A 22,184-nucleotide genomic window follows, 5' to 3' on the forward strand; every position below is an offset into this window, starting at 1 on the left:
GAGCGTCGTACCGTACCTCACCTGCGATGTCGACAGCGTACCAGAGGTCCTCGGTGAGGTAGACCTCGAAGCTTCCTAGGTCTCGCCGCTTTGTTTGGATGGCGCCCACAGCGCCGGTGAACTCGCCGTGTTCGTTAGCCCGGCCGAACCTCCCGAAGTCCACGGCTTCCGCGATGGAAGCGCCACTCTTGCGAACGATGCTTTCTACAATGGTGGTTTGAGGCTCGAGCCGCGACTTTCTCCAGTCCTTGCGCGTGCGCAAGTTGTACTCCCAGATGTTCCTCAGCGTCGTCAGGTTGGCCAGCGACCTAGCCCGGAACGGGTCGTCATCGGGTCCCGCCAAGGACCGGACACCGCTTGAGCAATGGATGTACGTGTCAAGAGGGACATAAACCGTGGCGGTGGTCACGATGACTGCGCGACATCCGACGCGTCGAAAAATCTTTGACATTGACTTCTGCGATAGGGTGGTGACATTTCGGTTCTCCATCAGGTAAATCCAGCGCAGGTGCAGAAACGGCACGCGGAGGCTTCTGACGACCGAGTGCAGGTGGCCAAAGGTAGGCTCCCAGCATGCGACCAGGACGTCCAACTTGTAGCCTCGTAGCATGCTCGCCAGGGTCAAAAAAGCACCCATTCCGGAAGAGCCCCAAATCGCGAAAGGCATATCGAGACGCTTCAGTGTTTCAACGGGCAGTCTGCCGCAGTTGGAGACGACATTTAGATGATTGTATTTGTTGATGGTAATGTTCAAATTGTTAAGTAGATTGCCGCTGTCGAAACTTTCCGTGGCGGACACGACTAAGAAGATGACTGCATACTGAAGACCGCGCTTGAGGTTCATATTCCGGGCTGTTGCGGTTGCACGAGAGGATAAATTGACAATTCATTCTGCTCGAAGGAAAGCGGTCGAATTTATGACGTCAGGTCGTGTTGCCGCGGCGACCGCCAGTAAATGAGATATGAGAAACTGACATTTAAGAATAATATCGCAGAACGACGAACAGATAGAAGACAAAGCACGGCGCTTTTGTTTCCCGCTCTCAAGAGCGTTGGCTTTTATTGAGAGCCGCGTTAGAAGGTCGCTAATGCGAGTTCCGGTGCTTGGCCTGCTTCGGCTGCGTAACTTCGTAGAGCGCAGTGCTTTGATCCGCGAAGAGTGGTGCTTCGATCGCGTCATTTCCTTCCTGCTACCTCTGTGTGGATTGAATGAACGCGCAGCACCAGAGTCCACTTCATCGATTATCTAATGCGGATGAGCAACGAAAATCCAACTAGTGCGTGGCACGTGTCTCTTGGTCAAGGAACAGCTTCCTCGTCGACAAAGAGGCTGGAATACTCTTGGGCACACCACGCCTGACACAATTTGCTTTTATAAACGTTCACACCGCAGCGCTATAGGCGAGCGGAAGCTGGCAGTCGGTGGAAAGAAAAACAGTCCGCTCGGAACTCGTCAGGTACAGTTCGGCTAACTTGAACGACACCATAGCCGACTGCGTGGGACAGTGACATGCCCTTTACGATGTGCCACCAACGCGTGCTCTATAATGGAACTTTCGCTTATTTTTTGCCATCCGCACAGGGTCTTTGGAAGGATCGCGGGACGAAGGGGGCTAAAATGCATGCTGATCATTGCTTCCCGGGAGAGAGCCTTTGATTTCTATAGACGGGCAATCTCAGACAGTTTATGTGGGCATCATTCTCTCTGATCCACATATAACCAAGTAAGTAGCACCGCCACTGCGTCTGCGTGGGCCTCTGCTATTTACGGCTCCGCGTGAAGGCCACCATAAACGCGACAACACACAATCTTTCTTTCCGCGCTACTCGCGCGCGTAACACAATGCAGCGCGCGCTGACCATATATACAGCTAAGGCACCCTATACACGCTCTTTATATAGGCACCGCACGCCATAACGGCGTCTTCATGCAAACGAAGTGTCGGACGCAGAAAAGTTCAGCTTATTTTTCGCCAACAAACGTCACGTGTCATTCGCGCTGCAGAATGGCCATCGATACACCGACTGCAACGCTAAGCCTAAATGCCCGCCACGCCCGTCCATATATCGCGCGGTGCCCCTCGCCCGCATCGAAATGTTCGTCGTGCGTTTTAATGCGAATGCATTATATGTTCCAGTAAGCGTTATATGCACGTTATATGAACGGGTGCATGTCTGATTTGGGTTTACTTTGTAGCAATTGCTACGAACGGGTGGATGTCTGATTTTCCCTTTATTCATTACTTCTCTCCACCTTGCGGGTTTCTGCAGAACTACTACGTCAATCACTTTGCTTCGTGTTGTCGACGAATTCGACTTCGCCCTGCCGTCTGCTAGCCGCCTGGTTAGCTCAGATGGTAGAGCGGCTGCCCCGGAAAGGCGGTGGTCCCGGGTTCGAGTCCCGGACCAGGACGAATTTTTCTTCAACTCCGAGGCTTTTCTTTCGAGGAGCCCGAATGTGTTTCCTTTGTAGCAATTGCTACGAACGCGTGGATGTCTGATTTTCCCTTTATTTATTACTTCTCTCCACCTTGCGGGTTTCCGCAGAACTACTACGTCAATCACTTTGCTTCGTGTTGTCGACGAATTCGACTTCGCCCTGCCGTCTGCTAGCCGCCTGGTTAGCTCAGATGGTAGAGCGGCTGCCCCGGAAAGGCGGTGGTCCCGGGTTCGAGTCCCAGACCAGGACGAATTTTTCTTCTCAACTATGAGGCTTTTCTTTCGAGGAACCCGTATGGGTTTCCTTTGTAGCAATTGCTACGAACGCGTGGATGTCTGATTTTCCCTTTATTCATTACTTCTCTCCACCTTGCGGGTTTCCGCAGAACTACTGCGTCACTCACAAACCTTCGCGGCAGATGTGGAACATCCTTTCTGCCGCCAGTGCTGGCCAGTGTACTCGTGGCGGCCGCGGTATCTACGCCATGTAGCCGAACGCAGCTTGATGACAGCTATCAGTCAGTAGTAGCCGTCTAAGGAAATGACGAAATGAAACGTCCGATGACGAAATAAAGCGTCTAGAAGAGAGTGAGGACAGGGCCTTCTGCTGAAAAGAAAGTGTTTGGGAGAAAGGCGACTTCGCGATCCGCTTGCGAGCTCCACGCAGGAGGTACGACAGCAAAACTTTGCCGAGATATTCACAGCAGCATATGCTACCCGGGGTCTATGTTATTTCACCAAGCCTGAGGGGTAGTTCAGGGCCCTTTTAAGAGTGGAACGCGATATCATTAGATCTGCTCCTCACTCTTCTCGGCAACTGCAGCTTATGTAACCGTAATGTTTACCGGAAAACGCTGGCGGCGAACCCTATGCACGAAGGCGAGCTTTCTGGTAGAAACGCAGCCTCTCGCGTGGGCCGCGATGCAGCGGAGGCGAGCGCAATCTTGAGGTGTTGCAAGGTACCAGGCATGCCTCTTTATGGCCTTTGAGATTTGCGCGCGCAAATCTCGCCCGAGGCCATGACCGCTCCACGAATTTTAGAAATGCTGGAAAATTGGTTTATGTTTGAGTTTCTGCGTAACATAAATATGTTTTCTGCTATATTCAAATTACAATCCGACGCTATCATGTCTGTAGGTTGTGTGCAAGTCGTACCTTACGATTTTTCGGCCCTATTTTACTTCGAGAAATTCAATTAGTTCAGTAACTTCCTTACGCTACATGCAGGGCCTGCGTGGTTGGGTATGCGTGGTTCAGACTGATTGTTGTCGAAACGACGGTCGACGCTGGACACATTTTCTGCGACACAGGGGTCTTAACGCTATCGCTTTAAAACTGTTTTTACGAATTGTTGTGGTAAAATGTTCCTTGGATAGAGCTTTCCAAGTTTCAGTGTGCAATTGAAATTTCCTAGGCAGCCTGGTGAGAGGTGGTTAAAGAGTGCACTTGCCTCTTTCTAGCGAAAAGCTCAATGTACATGTGAATTATACAACTATGACTTTATGGATTCTCAAGAACCGGTCAGTCACTTCTTTTTAAAACATAGAGGGCGCTGCCTTTTGGCGCCATTTTATAACAATACAAATGCCGCGTTGCGTCTTTCCGTAGGATCCTCCAAAAGCCGAGCATCCCCTCTTGGAATGACTTGCTTCCACGAGGCAAGACTGCTGGCACTGGTCACAACTCCTTTGAGCACAACACCACGACCTTGCTCCAAAGGTCCAGAAGGCAGTCTGGGAAAATGAAAGGAAAAGACCACTATAGCCACAGTAGCTTGCAATGAATACTGCCAAGCTTTAATCATACAGTAAATTACCAAATCACTTAATCCAACTTTTTCTTTTCTTATATGTGCAACAAAGCTAACACGTGCTATGCAGCAAACTTGCCACTTTGGTGTTTTGTCACTTGTTCTTTCTTTGGGGTTCATAACCTATCCTTGAAAGCCTTTGAATTTAGATAAAATAAATTCAAGGGCTCTTAAAACTATTATAATTGAAAATAAATCTGCTCGTTAAAGGGCCCCTCACCAGGCCCCATAGCAAAGTTTGGTTATACACTGGAAGTTGTTACGTGTCCTCGATCTGCAAAAATTTTTCAGATCGGCTCACTAATAGTCGAGATAGAAACATTTTAATGCCGCGAACCCATGATTTCAGCAAGCGGGCTCCACTGCTAAGCGAGATGCTCTCTCCACTCGCCCCGTCTAGCCTCCGCAAGCGAAATTCCTTCCCTGCGTTCTCCCATACCGGACCTCTAGGATCGCATGACTCATAGGTCACGGGCCTCGCCTTCATTTTTTTTCTCCTCAGTTTTGCGGCGCTGCGCATTTCCGCTGATGATGTTGTGCACAACCTCTTGTGATTTTCTTGTTTCGCCCAGCACACGATTTTGTGAGCGGTGCGCAAGGACACATGACTAGCGGTATGATTCAGTGCTACACGAACACTGAGGCAGAACAAGCGGATCGCAGAGCAAGATCACGTGCTGGAACACGGTAGAAAATTGCATTGTTTCGGTACCTGCGCACGTGACCACACGACAGTGGGAACAGGCAGACGAAGCGGAAGTAGATCTCTCTTGCTTCGGTGCGAAGTAAAACAAAAAAAAACACGCAGACATTGCGTTTGTGTGTTTCATTATTTCTCTAAACTACAATTCGTCAATTCAAGCAACAGATCACACAAATAACAGATGTTGCCTTCAATAATTCCCGAAGTCACGTGCCACCACGAGCGACGTCATACTGTGGACACGACTACGTCACTGTCCGGATTGTAGCGCGATCGCCGCGAAGGTAAGGAAAATCGGCGTTCGGATTGAAATTTCCTACCTTTCTGCGGTGCATAGCGATGTAATACTTTGCAGACACGATCGTTAGCGCGCATTGTATGTTCTGCCCGTGTCAGCTCAAAATGGCCAGGCCTGGTGAGGGGCCCTTCGAGTTCCTTGAGAACTGGGGCTGCGGACTACTTTTGGGCATTCAAAGTAACGAACTCTGTATAGAGGCTATACCATGGACACTGTCTATCGGGAAACCGCCACCGTGTCGCTAAATGGTGCCAATGTGATGTGTCCCACTGGCGTAGAAGGGGGGGGGGGGGTCGAACCCCCACTCCGAAATTTTTTGACAAAGCCCACCCCATTTCCCAGGGAACAAAGTTTTAGGAGGTGGGCTCTGAAAGAGCGACATTGATGAAAGGGAAAGCTTGAATGCGAAAGCAAGGCCAGGGCTTGGAGCGATCGAAAGGGGGAGGAGGGGTTGTCACGTCACCATACCTAGAACTTAAGTTTATCCCGTTTCCCCGCAACCGCTGTCATGTCTGTAGTAGTAGCGTTTCCTTGCTTTCTCACGTCACCTTTTTCTTACCTATCCCCCCTACCCTGTATGGGAACTGCAAACGAAGAGTGGCAAGGAGACACTTGTTTCGCCGTCGGTTCTAGCCATTCTCTGCCTCCTCTCGACCACCCCCCTCCTCTCTACCGTTCTATCTAGCTTCCTTCTGGACTTGGGTATAGTAGAAAGGCAAGTGCTGCAATTTCTGCAGTGGTTTCACGGGGGGTCACGGTTAATTACAGCTGTCAAGAGGCTAAACCTGGCAATTGATGCCCAGGGAGCTCCGAAAGGCATTGTGGGCTTTCGACACAGTGCAAAGATCCACACGAGTTCCTCGTGTCTTTTCTCTCTGTCAAGCTCCTATGTATATACATGCTCTGAACCAACTGCTGATGCGGGCAAAGTTTCGAAAAAAAAAAAGAAAGAGCGCCGATTTGTGCGTGGCAAAGTATATGAAGGACGGTATTGCTAGGCTAGGGAAGCTAAAAAACCACCAAAACAAACAGGTGGGAGGGCAGGTATGACAATGGCCTCTAAGCCCACGCAGAAACAAATATAGGAATGTTAGTGGACATTGCGCCGTTCAACAAAACGTTGAAGTGACTAAATGGAAAGAATGTTAAGAAGGGGAGTGGAGTGATGGATAATGAGGTGGGGGGGACGCGCATAAAAGGCACCAAGGACGAAGTTGGCAGATATTTGTGGACATAGGGTGAGCGTCTTGTCACTGCCCGATTGCACAACACCAGACTGCCGAGGCCAGTCGCCTAGCTGAGGCTCACCTACCACGTCGTAACATAAGCTGCTTGCTGCGGAAATCCCATCTGGTGTCAGGAGATAGGACACTTTCAAATCTCCAAAAGCTACTGGCCCTATTTTACTGCGAACTATGGATGCTGTAATTTTCACCAAGGCTTCTAAACAGGAAGCAGCCCTGCTTTGGACTGTCTATCTTGTCAGCTCCAGAGTGTGATCAATTAACAATATGCGTCGTGTGACGACTACAATGCCATGATCGCAAATGACTTCCAAACATCTCTTTAAACAAGTCGGACAGCAGGTCACCAAAAGTGAGCAAATCTTGCATCATACGATACTATCGAAATTCTAGCACAAAGCTTCGTTCCTTTATTTTTAAATCTAGAATACACAGCATACCCACAATGCCGAAAGTGCGATTGAGTAATAGGAAACTTGCAAATGCCTGCTCTCTCCCTTACGTCACCGTGGCCGTGCCACGCACTAGAAGGTCTGGCCAGAAAACAGTGATCTCCACTGTTACGTCGGCTGCAACAAGTCTGGCATGCAAACGAGAAGACACACAATAGTGTGCTGTCTTGTTTTTGTATGGCCCTGATTTTAACCGTGTTCGTTTTTCCAAGTCATGTACCAGCTAGGTCATCGACGTACATTATATAAATGCATTAATTCATAAACGAAATTTTAGGGTACTTTTTAATATCATTTTTAAAAGTCGCATAAGGATGACAGCACAATTTGATGCAAAGTGACTGCAAAACATGCATCCTCATTACAGCATTCTTGTCCAGGGAGTGCTAGGAGTTTGCCTTTGCGTGGTGCACAACCTCCATCTCCAAGGTGTGGCAGTTGTTGGCGGAACACCCCCAAGTAATTTTCTGGCTATGCCACTGGTGTGTCCACAGCCATTAATGACAGGCAAATTACCATTGCCATCATGGAGCTAGACAAAGCCAGATCAAGTGACCAAGCCATGCCACCATTTTGTTAAAAAATTAAATTATGGGGTTTTACGTGTCAAAACCAAAATATGATTATGAGGCACGCCGTAGTGGGGGACTTCGGAAATTTGGACCACTTGGGGTTCTTTAACGTGTACCTAAATCTAAATACAAGGGCGTTTTTGCATTTTGCCCCCATCGAAATGCGGCCGCCGTGGCCGGGATTCAATCCCACGACCTCATGCTTAGCAGCCTAACACCATAGCCACTAAGTAACCACAGCAGGTCACCATATTGCTATGATGCTAATTGGTCCACACTATAGCCATCATCATGGCACCAATTTTCAAGCCCTAGGCTCTAGAAATGCTTGACAGAAAGCAAGTTTCAGCCATTTGGCATTAACATGATGAGTATCCTTGGCTGTAGTTGGACACTACCGAACATCATGCCAAATGCGACTAACATTACAATGGGAAAGTCAACTTAGAAAAACAACCTGAAGAGCTTGAAGTGTGTGACCAACTCAGCAGCTGTTTAGCTGCAAGAAGTTGCAGCTAAGAAGATTTCATTACTTTTCAGTGTATATGTACCAATAAGGCTTGTTTTGCCTTCTTCGAATTGTGACCTTTGGCATCCTTGAAATCCCTGAATCTTGAGTTGGATGTTCTTGCTCTTAGTTACCATTTTCATTACATTGCACCGCCACATGAAATTTCCTGGAAACCTTATCACTAGGACAAAATAGGCACCATAGAAAACGCTGCAGTAGCACCTAACAGAGTACTGGCAGGTTGTATCAACTCTGAGCAGTCTACAAGATTTAATTTCATCACGATCAATGCGTCAGCAATAGAGACAGACCAAGCATTTGCCCATTCATAAATGAAGGTGTATCAGCTAACCCGATGAGCAACCAGTAGAAGGATTGCAATGCTGTATCCTTTCATGCCTTGCTGTTGTTTTATATTTCATTTTCCTAATGAACTGCATTTGCTTTCATTGGAGATGCAAAACCTCAGCTTTTTGAGTGTCATTTGACCATTAATGTTAATACTGTAAATTTAAGTTCTTTAATTGCTGTAAAGCACTAGTTGAAAGAGCTTGAGGAGCCAAAAGGGGCATATACTACGAGAGCGTGACAATGGTTGAGATACAGGCCGCAATTTTGTAGTCATGACTACCGCTCGATCCTATGCCACTCTCATCATCCATCATTCATGGTTGCCCGATAATGATGATGCGTGATAATGATAATGCGTGCGGAGCATCGCTTTCATAACTGATGAAGCACGAAAAGTGCAAGGAGAAATACCATAAAAGGCACTGCAAGAAAATCGCAGCCATGGTTTGTCTAGGCCAAATGCAAGCGCATGTGTGTGCAGCAATGCGTTCACAACTTGGGGCGTATTCTTGGACAATCATTTCTTGTGACTATACTCGCGGACAACTTTCCGTGGAAATGAAGGGAACCTACGGAGGCAAAGCGTGCACAGGCGAGTGCGTTTCTGGAAAAAGTCTCACAATTTCATCTGCATTAGGCTAAGCTGGGGAAGAAGAAACATAAAAACCTCATTTACAACAGCTAAATAAGGCAAAACACACCACTGAGTGTTGAAGTTAACTTAATTTGTAGCTTTCACGTCCGAACAATTGTGAAACTGCCACACACGGATGCTGTGTCGATACAGTGCCTGCTCCGGGAGCCCAAAAGTGCTGCTGAACACTGCCAGTCCACTTGGCACGATAACACATGTGCAGATGCTTTGTCCCTACAGATTTCCCTTCATTGCCACAGAACGTTGCCAGAGTATAGCACCAGATGCATGGATGGGCGGCGACGTTTCCACACTATGATAAGATAACGTGCTTGGCATTTTGCCAAGAGTGACTCCGCTCGTAGACACACCTGTGTCTTGCGCTTGTCATGCGAAAGATGGTGTGGTTGGCGCTGTTTCAATAAGATTACTGTAAAGGCTCTGTGTTCCAAGGATACAGTCGCACGTAGATGCAGACGTGTCCTGCGCTAGTCATTTGAAATTGAAGGTATCCTTGAAAGTGATCATCCAAGAATTCCGGCACACCTTGCTTGGCCGATTGTGGAATAAAGTCACTTATTTTTGGGCAAATCCAGTATTTCGGGCTACTGCTCATTCAGATTTCTTGGCGTTCCCTGTCAAGTTCAAATTGTCCGTCAGCAACTGCATTTTTGGAGCACTCACTCCTACCTTCATTGATAGGACCTGTTGTTATCAAGAGAGAGTGCGGACTGTACTGTTTGCCATGCTCTTTGTTTCTGTAAACAGATTTATGTAGTGTACATTCTGCTGGCTATTCTGTTCCGAGAATGAGATACAGCAAATGTTTGGGCGTTGTGTAGGTTGAAAAAGGGGGAAGAACATTCCAGCAGAACCCATCTTACGATGACTGTCAATGTTAATGTGATTAGCATTCAAGCAACGTAGCGACACACCATGCTGAAGGAACCTTTACTTACAGTATGCAGTGCTCATTGTGAGATTTCCATTGCTTAGGCTACATGCAACATACTACATGTCTCCGAGGTTGGCCCGCTTTGCTATGACGCCGCTCGCCGATGTCGGCTCACCGTCGCATGCTTTCCCTCGCACACACAATGTACGGCATACAAGGACAATATTATCCCAGTACTTCTGTATCACAAAAAATACCTATAGCAACTGCCAGAGCAGGTCAACCCGGTGCACCTCTGCCTACCTACATAGGCTTCTATCGTGCCAACGCCAACTAGCTCATCTTTATAGTGGGCACTGCATGTTGATAATGATTATGATTTCCATACTGTGGCACATGCCCATAATGAGGGATCAGCCAAGAAGCAGCTAGTACATTTAGAATAAATAAAAAGAAACAAAGAAATACAAGCAAATGTAAGAGTTTGCCACATTACTTAGCACAGGTGTTTTAGAGCACATGCACACATGTCAGTTTCCTTCATGCCAATGACACAGGAATGAAATGGGCAAACTTATAGTATTTCATAAACCGATTCACATAGATTCCAATATGTGGATTGGATCTGCAATTTTCTTTTTTTTATTGAAGAGCAGCATAAACAGGCCAGATAGGTATACAGATATGTAGTAAGCTAAGAATGCTGCAGGAACACTAGTTCAAATCCCAGTGACGGCACTAGGCAAAGTTCTGGTTTTCATTCTATGGCAAGGGCGAAGCTGAGGATGACAGGCTCGCCTGATGATGATAGCCACTGTCAGCGGTATAACGAAAAAGACAAACACAGCAAACCAACTTTTAAGCTTTTAGGTGCTGCTGTAAAAGCAGCCTTTTTTCTAGTTTTACTGTTATCGTTGATGGTGCGCCCCTGCTATATCACATAGCAACTGACTATGTAGTGAAGGGGTTCTTCACTATAGCCATATAGTGATGAGGTAACAGCAGCCTATCCAGAACCTGTGTAATAGTGGAGCTTTCCGTCTAGTTTCATGGCGCCGTGGAAACGCGTTGGGCTCCCGATTACGGGGACTCGAGTTCGAATCATGTCATGGCATTCTTTTTTTAATGTTGCTGCATTATTATTTTTCTTGTTTCACTTATTCTGTAGTCGTTCTTAAGTCCTATGCTTCACCACTATGCCTGACAAGAAGGGTTCCTGCCAAAGGGAGGTGGTGAATGATGACTGACTGTGAGGAGCTGTGTTCGTCGGTGTTTATTTGGTGCTATGGCCAATGTTGCCCACCGAGCCTGGTGGGCCAACGAAGATTATGCCCAAGGGGGCGTCACATGCTTGTCACAGTCGACGGTGTTCCTTTGAAGCCCAGGTGCCTATAATGAGTGCTAACCTCCGTCATGGACTGAAGATTCTGATGCCTGCTGCTACACGAGCCGTACACATTGCCAACGGCAGCACTGTTGCCGTCAGTGGAATGTGTACTGCCCTTATAAACATCGCCACTCGCCACGTTCCAGTTCTTTTTACAGAGCTGACCAACTGCCTTCATGACCTTATTCTCAGACTGCACTTTCTCATGCTCTGATTGACTGTCCTGCTGGTGCCCTTTGCCTCGAGCTCTCTCTTCTCCTGCATGTTCGTGCCCAACTCCCGAACAACTTTAGTGCGACCAGCTTTGTCCGCCTGCCGCCTAAAGCCTTTACTTTCGTCAATTTGTGATGATCTTTCCCTGTGCCTAATGGTGATTACATGGTAACACCTGTTCCTGATGAGCTTTTGATGTGCAATATCACTGTGCCCCACTCCATCGTAACCGTTGCCAATAACTGTACATGCCTCCCGATCATCAATTTTGGCCCGACAAAGCAAGTTCTGCCCAAGGCATATCGGTTGCCACATTGTGCACTATAGTAGATGTCATGACTAGATGTCTGCTCCAATTCTTCAGCATGTCCACTGTCCACAGGATGCAATTTGCCTTGATGCCACATTTAGACCCATGATTGCTACTGCCTGAACAAGGAACAGCTCTATGCAGCCTTTTGGTTTCCTACCGTGACATCTTTGACCTCAAAAATCGACGATCAGGTCAGATTTTACTTCTTAAGCATCACATAAATACTGGTGATGCTAGTCCCATTCATCACCGGCTATATTGAGTTTCTGCATCAGAACGTAAGGTTATTTAAGATGAAGTGCACAAGATGCTTATCAAAGACATTGATGAACCCTTGTCGAGCCCTTGGACGTTGCCCGTTGTGCGTGTTAAAAAGAAAGACAGCACGTGGCATTTTTACATACTTTATTATCATCTCAACCGAATTACCACGAAGGATGTCTACCCCTGGCCTCGCATTGACGATGCCCTCGATTGCTCCACAGTGCCAATTACTTTTCATCAATAGACTTTCAGTCTGGTTATTGGCAGATTTCTGTGGATGAAAAATACCAGGAGAAGACTGCTTTTGTCACCCCTGACTGTCTACATCAATTCAAAGTCATGCCATTCGGTCTGTGCAATGCCTCAGCAACGTCTGAACATGTGATGGATTCTCTGCTCTTCTGAAGAAGGATGTGCCATTTATGCGGAGTCCCGCTCAAGCTGCTGCTTTTGCCCACCTCACCACCATTCTCACCACGCCACCTATATAGGCCCACTTTGACCCGTTCTCTTCAATTAGATTAATTGCTGGAAGTTTTGCTGGATGTTATGGTAGGCTGTTACTAAAGCCACGAATGCCGTTTTGGGTTCTTATCCAGTTTCAATGTCCACTTCATTTTCGCACCCACTTACGTGGAAAAAAGGCGCACAGTTGGTGCATTAGAATTGGGTACGTATGACACATAAAAAACTGGACAGACGACTAACACTTACCGTATACAGCAGTAACAGGGCCTAATGATGAGGACCCTTCATTACTTGCGTTGCTTCGAGTAGGATACTTGGTGTTGACATTGAAGAGAATGACATGGTGACGAAATCCAAGTTGCCTTTCAGGTGGCTCCACCCAATCTGTGGCCTGCCGGAATGGCGTATGTGTCCGTTTGTCAACCAAAGCTAGTGAGTCTTCTAATTCACAATCACACCGAGAACAGCTTCACGTTGCACAACTGCAAACACACGCCGCGCAGATTCTGGCTGTCAATGCAATGAGGTGGCTTCCTCTGACATGAGATGTGCTGTGCAGGGTATCCCTGCAAAACAGAATACGAATGACAAGGTATTCTGATGCATCACCGGTGGGAGCCTTATTCAAAAGCTCATCGGTCAGATGCCCGGTGCTTTTAAACAGGGACATCATACACACAGTCCTCACAATCAGCCTCATGGCCAAATGCCTATTTACAAAACTACCAAGGTGTCAGACGGCCCCTTTCCTCTAAACACAATACAGGTGGTCCATGGTATGCTAGCTGCAGTGTGCGAGGTCCAGCATTTCACCAGAGACTCCCGCTATTTCGGTGCTGCAAAAGCTGCGCTTTTCGCACTTACAGTATGTGGTTGCAGTACATAATGGCAGTATGTGATTGTCTGCAATTCTGTGATCACAAATTTTTATTAGGCTGAAAAACGCACAACCTAACGAGACCAAAAAAAGAAAGAGACAATCACTCTTTCTTGCTTCATAAGCCTGTGCTGTTTTCCTTCTATATACCATGTAGAGACAGGGACAGAATATTGCAGCATCTGCAAGCACATGCCAAACTGCGTTCTAGTGCCCCAGAAGCAGAAGAACAAAAGTATGCGCAATGCCATGTCTCAACACCACACATTTGCTTGTTCAAAGGGTGCAAGAATGCGCTCACAAATCCTGCAACATTTTGTCCCTGCCAGTACCAGCTAGCTTGGCAACAAGCTCTCCATTGAAGATCACAAATTCATTCAATTTGCTTAGTGCCTGGTTAGTTCAGCCTGGAACATTGGTATCATCTGTGCCACTAGACTTTGTAGAAAGCTGAGACTAAAATGAGAAAAACCTTGTGTACTGTGCTGACCACGACCAGAGGCAGCACTAACTCACATCGCTTTGCGTGCTATAAGCACATTTTAACAGCCAGGCACTCACCATTCCACCATGCATATTGGGCATCAGGTGCTAAATATGGTAATCACCAAAGTCTAAAAAAAAAAAAGATAAAGTGCCCACAGTGACAGCACACTAAGAAGGAGCAAAGACAGGACACGGCGCTAAGAAGGAACAAAGACAGGTGTGCCTTGTCCTTTCTTTGTTCCTTCTCAGTGTGCTGTCACTGCTGGCGCTTCATCTTTTGAAAACAATGCACCAACTAGCCCCACAACTTGTTTTACTACCAATGTCTGCATCATGTTATTGGAGCATTTGCGTCCTCTCTTGCACATGCCAAGTCAACAATGGCTGCAAGATACATGAATCGCAGCGAACTGTGTGGATTGACAAAGAACTCTACAGATTTGTATGAATCCTACATCTGTGACTGCCAACAGCATTCTCCGACAATGAAGGGAAAGCTATGGAGGCAAAGTGCACGCCTAACAGTGCTCCTGAATAGTCGCACAGCCTCAAGTCAGGGAATAAAAAACATAAGCGTATTATTTAATATAACACTTCTGTTAAAATATGACACAAAATGCACCACTCAGTGTTATATTTGAATTAATTTTCTTGCACTGCTCTTCCACGTTTTGGCAAATGTGAAGCTGTGACAATGAGGAACCTATACTGATTAAGCATGTGCACCAAGAAAACGAAACTGAGAGTGCTCTCGAAAGCTCTGCCGGACTACTTGGAGCAGTAACATGCGTGTAGGAGCTTCACCCCTGTAACTTTCCCTTCACTGCCTCAGAAAGTCCTCTGCGAGTATAGTGAAGTTGTTAGGTTGACTAGTCCGCCTCTGTGAACTTCACCTTTACTTCCCCAGAATGCTTAGGACACTTGGTGATCTACAGCAATTTTCACCTATTTCAGCTTTTTCTGCAGCTCTCCAACATGTTTAACATTGGGAGTAGTGTTGTACGTAGACAAAGTAAAGCTGTGAAATGGTAGCGCTGTGAACGTTGTCACTTTGCATTCAGATTGCTACAGCCTTGCCAACCACGTAGAAAAGACAGTTTTATCTTTCCTGTAAACCACTGATACTGGCCAGTAACCAGAGGCTGGTGAGCAGCGAGATGCACTGCAATTGGTACAATTTTTTTACATCATCTCAAGGCTCCATAATTTGCTCAGTCTAAGGCTTTCAAATTTCACCAGAATGTTCCCGAGGATACACACTCCTCTAATCGTGCAAGGTTGCTATCCGACACACCCAGTAGTCAGTACCTCTTTACACCGTCAAACAGCGCCCGGGCAAGCAATCACTGAAATTGACAGTTTCCCACAATGCACCTAACTAACCCACACACTTGCAACATTGCCCATGCACCACCCTCAACACTCCCACTATGATGTTCAGTTCTTCTAAGTGTGCTTGCACTTGTGCATCTGTTTATATATCAGTTTACATATTTTTGCTGAAAAATTGGCCTTGTTCAATGCCGCATCTTTCTCATTGTTATAGCTGATTTAACTGCACAGGAGAAAATTTACCCCAAATTGCTAGCATTTTAGAAAAAGTTTTTGAGTGTACAGTGCAATTACGCTGTGAATCAGTGACCTTAAGCTTACAGAGCAATGACCCAGCACTCCAACTATGCCGTGGACTTGTATGGCAGTATAACCTCATCATGTGATCACTGTGCATACTGGCAAGTTACGACACTGGGAAATTAGAATGCACAGACAGTACACGAAGCCAGGGACTTCACTGAAGCTGTGTTTCTCAAGGTATTTCACCGTGCCCTGCAAAGTCAAATTGTTGTGCTCTTCTCCACTATGGCACCAAATTGAACATTTTTGACGTCAGTTTCTGAGGCATTAATATTTGGTTTCCAGTTATTAGTCTATTGTTATGTGAACAGTCAGCCATAGAAAGTGAGTGAATAAAGTTACGCAGATCCCACAGACTGTGGTTATCGAGTTAAACAACGCTTTCTGTGCCGTTTGCAGTGATTGACAATACTTGACAGTGATGTTCACAGCATATGGCAGTCGTGAGGGGGATGTTAAATGTTAACCTGGATACACCACTTGCATTTGTCAGCGCAGTGCACAGAACACACAGCGAGACGTGCTTGCTCAAGGCGTTGCTGTTGTGTCATTGTTGGTAGCATCGAGAAGGTTAGCAAAGTCATTGCCTCACATGGCACATCACATTGTGGCTAAAGTGTTCGTTTGCCTGTGTATCCTTGCCTTCGGCTGCGGTGCTTGAATGCAGCTTTGCCTCCGCATTGCCCGTGTCAGTTGTCTGCATGGAGAAACTTGCACCATGTTTATTTTTCAGAAATATCAGAAACGTGCTGTACCGCACCTTAAATTTAGAATTTTCCAGTTTGTCTGTAGCTTCAGTCACATCTATTAGCAGCCTTTCCTTTACTATGTGACCCCAAATGAGCAACGCTTTCTGACGGCACCTTCACCCTCTCTTGCTATCCTCCCATGCATTCAAGGTGCCATGAGCAAAAAGTGGCAACATTCTTATTCACCCCCTTTTTATGACAGCATTGTCTTTACCCATCCTGTGTCTCCTGTCTTTATTTCCTTTCTACCATTATATTTATCTTTTCTCTGCACTGTTGCATGTGATTACAAAGGTAAGTGCTGAAGCTTCTGCAATGTTTTTGCAGAGAGGGGGGGGGGGGGGGGGCTCAAGCATAATTGCAGCTGTCTGGAGGGAACTGTGTCAATGTCCAGGGAGTTACAGAGGAAATTGTGGCAACGGCCAGGGAGCTCCTAAGGGCATTGTGGCAATGCCGAGGGAGCTCTCGCTGGACAGGTCTCATAGACCCCTCTCCCAAGCCTCAGCCATGTACATGTTCTCAGCCCTCGCCCCAGCGCGGCATGCCAGACAGCAGCAGCAGCAGTGGAAAAGTCGAAGTAAGAGGCAAAGAAAGCTTTGCTTTAAAAACGCAAAATGGAATTAAATTTGCATCCTACGGTGTCTGTCGCTCATTGGTGAAACATGTTGGTGAAGTGGGGTGAGAGGTGATGAGGTGCGCTGTGCCCTACCTTAAGTGCTGCCCCATACTCCATTTCATACTTAGCAGGCAATGCTGCAAAAGCTAAGCAAGAAGTGCGGTCAGAATTCTCAATATATGCATTTCACAGTAAAGTTTTTTTATGGTCTGGCAATTCTTTCTATGGCATAGCTACATTGTATACAACTGCAACTTGTGGACGTCGTTATGTCAGATCGCATATTTCTTGTGTGCCTTTGTTCTTCCCGTTTGTGAAGCACAATGTTCTGATCGAGCGCATAAGCAATCTTCTGTGGCTATGCTGGCTGCAGAAGTGTGTCACTCCACTTGTCCAATGGTAAATAGGTTCAGATCTGCGACCCCTTCCATGTAATAACATCACAGTTTGAAACATCAAATTACATAATGTACACCTGTTTTTCTTTCATATGTGACGCACTATATTTTGGTCACGAATGCAAACAGAGAAAGAAGTCTCTCTAGCCTTTGTAGCGTTAACTGCAATGTGTGAAACCGATTATAAGTGATTTCAGGTTTCGGCTACAGCATGAAATGCCCCTGCTCCCCTGTTTCTGATAAACGCAATCAAGACAGCATCCCATATATTTTTGACTGGGATATCTTCACAATTAACTGTTCCAGTCTGACCATATGCTTGTCGGTAAATCCAATGATCATCCATATGTGGGTGTTACGAACAATTTACCTGGCACAGGAAGTGATGCCAGAGCTGTAACTTTTGCTGCCACACAGTGATGTGTCACCGGGTTGAGCCACCGCACCAAGCTCCCCTGCTACTCCTTTTGCAGTGACAGACAAGCGTGATGCTGAGCGGCACACCAGTCTGCACACCTCGATTAGTGGTTTGCTTTACCAGTGGGGATCCTTGGACCCCTAGAACAAACCGAAAAAAGAAAAGGGAACAGCATAAGTGCACTGTAAAAGAAGTAACAAAGGAATGCAATATAAGAGGGGTGGGCAAATATTTGAAGTCCTGAATACAAATTGAACTATTAAAACTATTATTCAAACTGAAATGAACTAAAAAAACTATTAGTTAGTACTGTAAAACATTCGAAACTAACCAAATATTTCGCAACAGCCGAATGTTAAATTATGGTTACTGTTCTCTATCTGCTAAAAGAAATGACTACAAACAATCAGGTGTGGCCAACAAAAATTTTCGAACCAATGCGGAAAACAAGTAATGCAAGCTTTGCTTTCGGTTTCATGGCAGAAACCTTTATGACAACCTGCGACTTTTGCATGCAGAGTTGTCATTTAGTTTTTTTTGGTAGTCTTGTCATCCCACCCGCACTTCCTAAAGTGCAGGCAGGTGTTGATGTCACCCCATACATAAGCGAGATTTAATTTACATGGTGACCAAGGTCATCGGCGCTCAGCCACGGCTATCACGTAACTGGGATTAAAAAAAAAAAAAAAAGAACGTTCAAACACTGTCATCAGCTTAATGGCAGTTAAAGTGTATGTGTCAACGAGGTACAACACATACTGATTTCATACCTGTACATTTGATGATTCTAGAGTAAATTAACCATTACTCATATGGACTTTTCATGGAACAGAAACTTCAGTTCTAGCAAAATTCACTCTGGTCGGGGGATATCAAATCGTGATATTGCGAATGGTATGAAACTTCGACTCGGTAGAATGCTTGGAGAGTCGTTAAGGAAGACGGACGAAGAGGATCTCTGCCGTGGATACTGCCTTACGCACAGGGGCGTCTCCAAATGCCTGACCTGTTCCCCCCTCTAAGCACTATGGAGTACTAAGCGATGGGCACTCTGCACCCCCTAATGAACGAATCCTCACGCCACCACTGCAGGTACGCACTCACCTCTATTCCTCGTGTACGCGTGAAAGGAAACCTGAGTTGCCATATCGCGAGTGTGCGATGAACACTTTGAACACGTGTGCTGACTCCTTGGAATGTCGGCACCTGTCTGCGAGGGACGACTGTCAGCACAGGGAACCTGAAAACGTTGTAATGCGCATAAGCGGCAAGTTGGGCGTTGCGAACTGCGGGCGTGAACAAGCGAAGATATCGGTCAAACTTCAACATTAGTGAACAACGTTCCGAAGACTACGGGAAGAAGATATAATTCTGCGTAACCTACAGGTGCACTATGCGAGACAAATGAATAAAACAACAACAAAGAGCACACAAGTACGACAGAGCGGATATCGCCGCGCCATCGAGCAATCCGCAAAGATTCTTCACAAGGATGTTTTAAGAAAGATTTTAAACCTTGCGCTGAGAACGGCAGCGCATCACGAGCTCACGTGAGAAATCATTTGTGCACTCACTTCGCCAATCTCGGCTTTTTGTAGCGATGCTTGCCGTTCATATCCCAAGAGCAACGAAGGAACAGCGTCCGCATTAAGCAAAGGTCTCTTATAGACACCAAACTCTAGGGATAAGACAGGGTCGACGGCGTAATCCTCTCGGCGAAAATGCAACGAGCACACTTTCTGTTTTCTTCCTTCCAGCCTTCGAAATGGCACTGCGGTCATCCACAGCGAACGTCGTGGTTCTCCGATTGGCACGTAATGGTAAAAGCAGGCGGGCCAGGCACCAGCTTCGCTCTCGGTTTTAGGCAGAGTACTACCTGGCCCGTTCGGGCAACCGACAACATCACAAACCAGGGCATAAGGCATCGTTCTCGCGTCAGTGATGGTCTTGAAGGTGGTGTTGAGCGACCGCGTCAACACAGGGACATCAACGCCAACGCTAGAACTTCTCTCACCGTTCGCTTCCGCGACCAATAAATAGTGCGTCACGTATGAAAGAAGAATATAAATACGTGCCCTGTCAATAAATGTAAATTAAGGCTCATACTTATATGTCGCGATATATCGCGTATTACTGCATGAGAGGTATTATAGCTCTGACTTTATTTGCCACGCAACTAGCGGAGTGACCTGTCTCTGCAACTAGCAGCCACAGTCGACAGCCCGTCTAGAGATGGGCAAAACGGCTCACTTCAGTGAGCGGCTCAGAACGGCTCACCGGCTCACTTAAATCTGTAACGGTGATTGCGTCGCTCAGGAGCGAGCCGGGCCTTTTCAGCCACTCCTTTAAAGAACGAGTGAGCCGTGGTTCTTTTCTTTCCACTCCCTCTCTCCCCAAGTGCGGCGCAGGGACCATCACTTTTTTTCTTTCTTTTCCTGCCGCATGCTACCGCCAACCCTTGGGCTCGAGGTTGTGGCAAACTTCAGGGGCTGTGGCTACCTTCATTGGTTATCGAAGCTTAGGACGGGCCTCGAAATACGGCCGCCCTAACTTCGTTTGTAAAACTTACAAAAACGCTAGCAAATGCATTAGAAGTCACAAGTCAGTATTGTCTAGTTTAGCTAGAGGCTCCGTGCAGTGGCTTGTAATTCTGCAAGTACCTAGGCTTTAACACGTGGGTCGATAAGTAAGGTCTCTTAGTGTGTGTTCTCTGTGTGAGAATTACCATTTTTTTAGTTACAGTTAGTTCGGCCGTCTGTGTGACTCTGCTTCTGTAACTCAGTTTGCCTTTGTACATTTATGTAAATATATTTCCTTTCTTCATCATCTGCATTCGTCAATCATCCCAATCTTCAAACACTGCCTGGAGAGGCCCTGTTCCCCTGTTAAGTAAAGGAAAAGACCATGCGTAAATTTACTAAACGGCTATTTTACTAATGCATATATCATTTTCATGAAAGCCAAATAATTAGACTTCATAATACAGGTTACTCTATAACCTTTGCTATAGAGTCTAGTTATTTGGCTTTTAAAAAAACGAGATGTGCATTAGTAGAATAACCGTGCTATAGGTATTTTTACTAATACCTTCGAAATGTTGCACCACCTCATGATGCACGATCCATGGGAGTCGTGAGACATCGCTCCAACAACAGCTGTCAACGAACGGCGCCATCCTTTGCAAATGATTTGCCAGAAGACACATTCTGAGCGAAACAACGCTCGCAGGCAACGGACGACAACAAGGAAGACACAACACCGCAGGACAACACAAAACGAGGACAACACATACAGCGCTCTGCGAGCGCCCTTTTGCTCGGAATGTATCTCAACCAACTCGCCCAGCAATGCGCACTTTGCCAGAAGACCCGGCTCTGACTGAACGGGTCGGCATGGCTCACTGAACGAGAGAGAAGCGGCTCTCCAAAAGAGCCGGCTCTTTTGGAGAGCCGCTTCTCTCTCGTTCAGTTAACCGTGCCGACCCGTTCACTCTACCAGCTTTCTCGCATTGCTAATAGATGGCACGCAAATCGCACCCGGCTCTGATGGAACGGTTCAGCACGATTCACTGAATGAGAGAGAACTGGCTCTCAACCAGCTTTCTCGCACTGCTAATAAATGGCGTGCAAATCGCACCCGGCTCTGACGAAACGATAGGGCACGGCTCATTATGGCTCACTGAACCGGCTTTCCAAAAGAACCGCCGCTCACTTTTACTGAGCCACGGCTCACTCGCTCTTTTAGAAGAGCAGCTCAAAAGATCTGGCTCGCTCCTGAGTGACCCATCTCTAAGCCCGTCACTACAGTGCCAAGTTGGTTCTTTATTCTATGACAGTGCCGTCACGGTGTCACTTGTACCATATGCGTCCTCCAGTTGTAGAAGGTAGTTACATAGAATAAAGAACCAACTTTGGTAGTAACACCCATGCTTACGTCTTCATTGTGATCAAGGGACCTGTACGGGGCCCAACACATCTGTTCTTTATTTTTCTTTCATTCTTGGCACGTGCACATTTTTCGGCACCAATATGTTTCCTCGCCAGACGAGTTTTCGTTGAACACTTGACTATGAATGCCTCTACAACGAAATGACCTGTGCAACAAAGGATTGATTATGTCTCAGCCAAATTCCTCTATATTCAATATGAATTGGGAACAGCCATACACTGAGGACGACTACAATGAATTTACCTGTATAACAAATGAATTAGTCATCCCTGACTGCTGATTTGTCGCTTTACGACAAACGCCACGTATCAGTGCTGCCACAGCTCTCCACGGACATCAAGTCTGCTCTGTGCTAGAGCTAATGGGAACGCTAGCGATGCACTTGACAATCATATGCCAGTCTCGAAAGTGGTCCTGTTGCCCTGCTCCAGGAATCGCTGAACTTGTACACTGCTTGTTGTTATGCATATCAGCGGACAGGTCAGTGGAATATCAGCGGACCA

The 22,184-nt window shown here is 46.6% G+C and overlaps 1 long non-coding RNA gene and 1 other non-coding gene across 3 annotated transcripts; one reads left to right on the plus strand and one right to left on the minus strand.

Annotated features, from left to right (window-relative positions):
- The first annotated feature begins 2,339 nt into the window (after positions 1 to 2,339).
- TRNAS-GGA (transfer RNA serine (anticodon GGA)) lies at positions 2,340 to 2,414 on the plus strand. Its single transcript has one exon. It is a non-coding gene; the product is annotated as a tRNA-Ser (tRNA).
- A 1,554-nt stretch (positions 2,415 to 3,968) lies between these two features.
- LOC126525052 (uncharacterized) lies at positions 3,969 to 20,433 on the minus strand. 2 transcript variants are annotated; one of them, XR_008611080.2, is made up of 5 exons: positions 20,011 to 20,433; positions 18,838 to 18,973; positions 17,686 to 17,873; positions 12,801 to 13,120; positions 3,969 to 4,172 (listed from the first exon to the last, which is right to left on the minus strand). It is a non-coding gene; the product is annotated as an uncharacterized lncRNA (long non-coding RNA). The 2 variants fall into 2 exon arrangements; XR_007598105.3 differs by lacking the exon at positions 20,011 to 20,433 and adding an exon at positions 19,308 to 19,965.
- Between the last annotated feature and the right edge of the window lie 1,751 nt (positions 20,434 to 22,184).

This window comes from Dermacentor andersoni, chromosome 3 (assembly GCF_023375885.2).
Source record: "Dermacentor andersoni chromosome 3, qqDerAnde1_hic_scaffold, whole genome shotgun sequence".
Lineage (NCBI taxonomy): Eukaryota > Metazoa > Arthropoda > Arachnida > Ixodida > Ixodidae > Dermacentor > Dermacentor andersoni.